Below are 6,000 nucleotides of genomic sequence, written 5' to 3'. Positions count from 1 at the left end.
AGCATTACAGATCCTCAAAGGAACTAGGGAGTGTAGAGCCATCAGAGCTCTGATGAAGAAGGGTCCCCCTTCGAAACTCGTCAGCCTCACTTTGAGAGTCTACCCTCATGACGTGACTCACACTGGCTCTGCACTCCCTAGTTCCTTTGAGGATCTGTAATGCTTGTTATACTTCCTTGTTTGTGACTATATATATTTTTTATTTAATAAAATCACAGATTTACTGAGGTAATGCGCAAGGTTGGTGCGCTCTTTCTTTTTTCTTCACTTCACAATATCAGTCAGGCTTTGTCAGCCTTGTTCTAGAGCTGCACAACCTTCCATGCACTGGTGGAATTGTTTTGAGGTTCCTTCAACCCTTCCACCCCTGGTTTGAGTCCTAGAGCGCAGGAGGTGTTGTTTCTGTTTCTGTTAAAAGTTCGGCCATGGATGCTCATCCTGTGCACAAGTCATCATTTTATGGCTTATTTACCTTTTTCTATTAAAGGTACTTAAAGCAGAGCTCCACCCAAAAGGAGAAGTTCCGCTTTAAGCCTTTGTCCCCCATTAAGGATTGGCACCTTTGGGTAGCGGGTACACGAATTTGAAAGGTACCTGCTCCCACTTCCGCTGTGATTGCCTAGGTGATTGGAAGCAAAAGTTGTCTTCCCCCCTTCCCCCATCCCGTAGTCTTCTGGGACACATGACAGGTCCAAGAAGACTACTGGCCATTCCCAAAGTGCAGCGCCTCTCATGCATGCGCAGTGGCGCCTGGCTGTGAAGCCGCAAACTGTCACTGGATACCCAAATTAAAGATGCCAGCATTAGGGAGAAAAGACGGCCGGTGAAACCAGAGGTGGTGAGTACACCACTGGACCGAGGGACAAGTAAGTGACTGTATTTTAAAAAGTCAGTAGCTACATTTTTTGTAGCTGCTGACTTTTATTTATTATTTTTCAGGTGGAACTCAACTAGATTTCACAAGCAACATACCATTTACAATTTTTTTGTTGTTTAATCTTCATCATCCACCATAAATTGAAATATCAGTTTTGGGTTAACCTGCCCCTTGAATAGGGGATACATGTGATTTTTTAATACCTTGTTAGTAAGATACTGTATATAACTGGGCAATAGGTTTAATAGCAGGTTAGAATTAGGCTACAGCATTTGCTAGGAAAGGGTTATATATCTTGCTGACAAAGAGATTAAAGTCTCATAAGCAACATTTAGACTTGGATCATGTGATAACATTGGATAGAACCCTAGGACAGTCTGAAAAGTACATTGAAACTGTTTGTAGACAAGCTTTTGATACATCTGTCAAATAATATATTGTGAGAAACTAATTATGCTGGAAGCCAAACTGCTCTCTCATTCAGGCTGCATTCACACCTGCGTGTTTCCTAAACCTGTGACAAAACATACAAAATTGTGTGTTTTGCCGCATTGTGTATTTTGGAAACATGCTGCATTCAGAGCAGACAGTACCTATTCTGTAAGCTACAATGGAGTGCTTGTGGTATCAATAATTGTTAATGGCATCCCAAGCACAGGTAGCAGACACACGGTTTGCTGCGTGACAAGACGCGCTGTACTGAAAAATTGCCCAAGCTACTTTGGTGCATTTGTCACGGGCAGAGCATCCCATTCAAGTGAATAGGCTGCCCTAGGCGCAATGCACATTGACGCTTGAATAACACAGAAAAAAATGCAAGCAGGAAAGCATGTTCCTTCTATGCTCAGGTGTGAATGGGGCATTAAGTCTAGGTTCACACCTATGCAGGTTGCGCTTTATGCACTTCTGCATTTGCTTTTGCCGCATTTTTTAAACATTTATTTTTCCATTTTTTAATTGTTCTTGTTGCTAGGCAGATTTTAAATGCAAAACACATGAAAAACACAGCAAAAACGCAATACATGCTTTTCTGCGGCATTCCCATTGAAGTCTACAGAACCAAAAATGTAACATTTTGCATTCAAAAAAGTCCCTGACCCTTTCCAAAAAACACACCGGGTAAAAATGCGGAGATGTGAACCTGTCCCATAGGAAATCATGTTAAATGGACTGTACTGCATTTCTGCAAAACGCTGCAGAAAATGCTTAGGTGTGAACCTAGGGTAAGGGTACATTCACACCAGGTGCCAAAGGACTGAGTTGGGCAGCTTGTACCGAGCAGTCTCACTGCAAAGCCCAGTACACATTTTAAAAAATCAGATGAACAATTGTTCAAATTTTTTTCGAATTTTCATACAAAGTTGAAAACGAGAATGCCAATAATAGTATAAAAATTCTTGAATAACTCAGGAAAACGTCCCCCCGTAGCTTCATTCCACCATAAAATCGAAAATGACATAATGTGCGCAAGACACTTCTAATCATAGTAACAATATTAATATTAACCACTTGCTACCTGGTCACATTAGATTTACTGTGACCAGGTGACAGCTACAATCTCAGCACCATAAATATTGTGAGCCTTCTTACAGATTTGGGGCATGCACCCCCTGCTGTCCTATGCTGTGTTTGGACACAGCAGGATTCTGTCAGCTGGTTCCAGCCAATAATTTATGGCTGAGACCTGCTGATCAACTATGTCAAATCACAGCACAGGGCCCTGTACACAGAGCAGCGATCTGACTCCCTTCTCCCTGCAAAGCAGGGAGAAAAAAACAGCCAAATCTCCTAGTAAAAGCAGCACATATTACACACAATACACATTGTCAAGCACACAGTTAACTCTTTGATTGCTTCTTGATATTAACCCCCTCTCATCCAGTGTTACTTGTACAGTGAAAGTGTTCAGTAGTTGCAATGATCACTGTATAAGTGTCTCTATTGATGTCAATGTCAGTTAGTCAACTTGTGTACCTCCCAGCCAGCATCAGCTAGCACCACACTATCACAGTCCCTCCATAAGTCGCTGATCACCGCCATTACCTTTAGAGCAGCATAGCTGTGTAAATAAATATATATTGTAGTTTGTAGCTGCTATGACTTTCATACAAACCAATTAATATACACTTACTGGGACTTTTTTTTTTACCAAAGACATGTAGCAGAATACATTCATTTTGGCCTAAATTTATGAAGAAATTAGATTTTTTGATTTTTTTTTCTATTGAATATGTTTTATAACAGAAAGTATAAAATATAATTGTCTTTCTTCAAAATTTTCGTTCTTTCTTCACTTATATAACAAAAATAAAAAACACAGTGGTGATCTTATACCACCAAAAGAAAACTCTATACGTGTGAAAAAAAATTATATAAATGTAATTGGCGTAGAGAGTTGCACGACCAGTTACAGCAGTGCAGTCAGTGCTGAATAGCAAAAATGCCCTGATCATGAAGGGGGTAATACCTTCCCGAGGTCAAGAGGTTAATATTGAGTAAAATTGAAAATAATATTTTTATTATTATTATTATTATTATTACTAATACCTATTAATTATAACCCTTTATTTGTAGTCCAAGATATAGTCTGTATACTGATAAATTGTATACCTATATACTATAATAGTCACTTTATATAGAGTTCATACCTCCTTAAAAAATATTTTATTATCCTGTATTTGACAATTCTTTTGTGTTTACAAAAATAATTTTTATTGCCTTCTTCCTTGTTGTACTTTCTCGATTTTTTAAGGACACGTACTATTTAAACAAAAACCGTTTGTTCTGGTAACTAATGAGAAAATTTTTACAGCATGTTCCTTCAGAAATTTTCATCTGAACAGTCGACATCAGCTCTTGAAAGCAGTATACTAATAAATGGAACATCGAATCGGAATACAGATATTTTCTTCCAATTTTCTAATAATGTGTGCTAGACATAAAAAAAGGCAAAATGCTTTGTCTTACACCTGACCATCAGGTTGCAGTACTGTGTTGCAGTGCGATGCAGTCCATCACCTCGCTCCATGATGTGGCCAATAGAACCAAATGAAATAAAAGCAAAGGAAATAAATAGAAAATGGCAAAGCACTGGGAAAGTAAATACATTTAGATGCCTAAACTTGTACATTGGGTAAATTTCTAAGATCCGTATTTTTTATGTTCAGTGTTTAATTAAGGTGTTTCAAGGAAAAGGATATGTGTGCTAATTGAGAGCAGGTTATGGACGTTATCTGCAATACACACCTAATGACCCATCAGTTTCAGCAAATAATAAGTTAATGAGTAGTTGGGTGTTTACTGTGTACACTCTGAGTCATTTTTGATTTACCCGGGAATCACATATATTTTTCTAATAAAAAATATCATTCAACTCCAAAGACATATCTGTTTTTTATTGTTTAGATTGGCTGGGTGAACATGATTTAAAGGACCATACATTCAAAAATATTATGGCTATGGCAGATGAATGTAATTTATTTGTTTCTGACAAAATATTTGTCAGAAATATTTTGTCAACAATTTTAAGGGGCACATCTGTATTTTATCCATTCTAGGTAAAGTAACAAGTTAGCCTAGATTCACTTGACTAGATTTGACTTTTATTTAGATGTCCTTAACCTGTTGACACCAGACGCACGCATATATGCAGCCGCTCAGCATGTGGGCCTTAACGCCGAGCAACTGCAAATATGTGGCCCTGTTAAAACTACTTACCGTTCTGAGAGCGTATTCCCTGCATGCTCCCAGCGCAGTAGCTGGCGATGATTGGTAAGCTCCCAATGCATACTTGCGATAGGGAGCTTTCCAATCATGTGACCGCTGTGAGAGCCAATCACAACGGTCACATGACCATAAGGCCCGCCTCCACCTCCTGTCTTTTAGGATCCTTAAAAGATCGTGAGGCTGTATTCTATGCATGAAGGTAAAAAAACCTTCTGTGTACAGCAGCCCCCCAGCCCCCTTTATATTTACCTGAGCCCCATCGCGATGTGCACGAGAGCCTTGGCTCTCTGGGGACTCTGCCTCCTTATTGGCTGAGACAACAGTGGAAGCCATTGGCTGTCCATCACAGCCAGTCAACCACTGAGGAGAGAGAGGGGGCTCTGTGTGTGAATGGATACGCAGAGCAGTGGCTCGGGAGCAAGTCTGCTTGGGTGCCAACATAGCAAGCTGCTTGCTCTGGGAGCACTCGGCAGGAGGGAAGGGTCCGAAATGCCGATGGGGGACCTGTGAAGAGGAGGATCGGGGCTGCTCTGTGCAAAACCACTGCACAGAACAGGTAAGTATGACATGTTTGTTTGTTTTTTTTAAATTGCCTTTATTATTTTAAGCTACAGCATTTTTGTTATAGCCATAATGAAGCTAGTTACTAGGAGGAGGGGATGGTTGTTAGGTATGAAATACATGCATTACTATAGTTTTTCAGGTGGTCTTTAGGCACTCCCATTGAAGTTTATTGGGGCTACATGTGTTAAAAGTCTAAATGTGCAATCATGCTTCAAGGAAGCTCTTGTACTTTTCTGAGCATTGATTCTCAGCACATTGCTCAGATGTGAACAGGCAAAATATAAAAAAATAATGCCCCTTTTACACAAACCTTGTGTTTTTCAGGCAGACCTGATCGGAACCTCCATTTTCCTCTATGTAGTGTCCTACCTCCAATCTGACCTGCTAAAAACAGACAAATGGGGATTGTTCCCCTTTGTTCCGTTCCCCTTCTGTCCAGCATATCAGATTGGATGGCATTTGGGTGTAAACCAACAGGCAGTCCATTTACATCCGGCCGCCCATAAAGGGGAGCGGGCTGTGTCCGTATCCACTAAGCATAAGCGGAGCAGACACAAACCTGTCATCTGCCTGCTCATCAGGGATCAGCAGACAGATCCCCTGCTGAGCAAGTGGATTACAGTCGGAGTCCCGCCCCGTGTGAAAGGGGCCTTACATTAAAATTTGGTATTGAGCTTTGAAGAGCTCCTGGAAACACTATAAGGCTCAGTTCACACTAGTGTTGAAAGCAGACATTTGAGGGGTGTTTTTAATGCTCCTCAAATGCCTATGAAAATGATACACATGGCAGCACACAGTGCTGTTCACACTGAAGCATTACAGTTGCATCATAA

This window comes from Staurois parvus, unplaced genomic scaffold, assembly GCF_062004578.1.
Source record: "Staurois parvus isolate SC_StPar_1 unplaced genomic scaffold, SC_StPar_1.0 ptg000251l, whole genome shotgun sequence".
In the NCBI taxonomy this organism is placed as follows: domain Eukaryota; kingdom Metazoa; phylum Chordata; class Amphibia; order Anura; family Ranidae; genus Staurois; species Staurois parvus.
The sequence above is the reverse complement of the archived record's forward strand: the minus strand, read 5'-3'. Positions refer to the sequence as shown.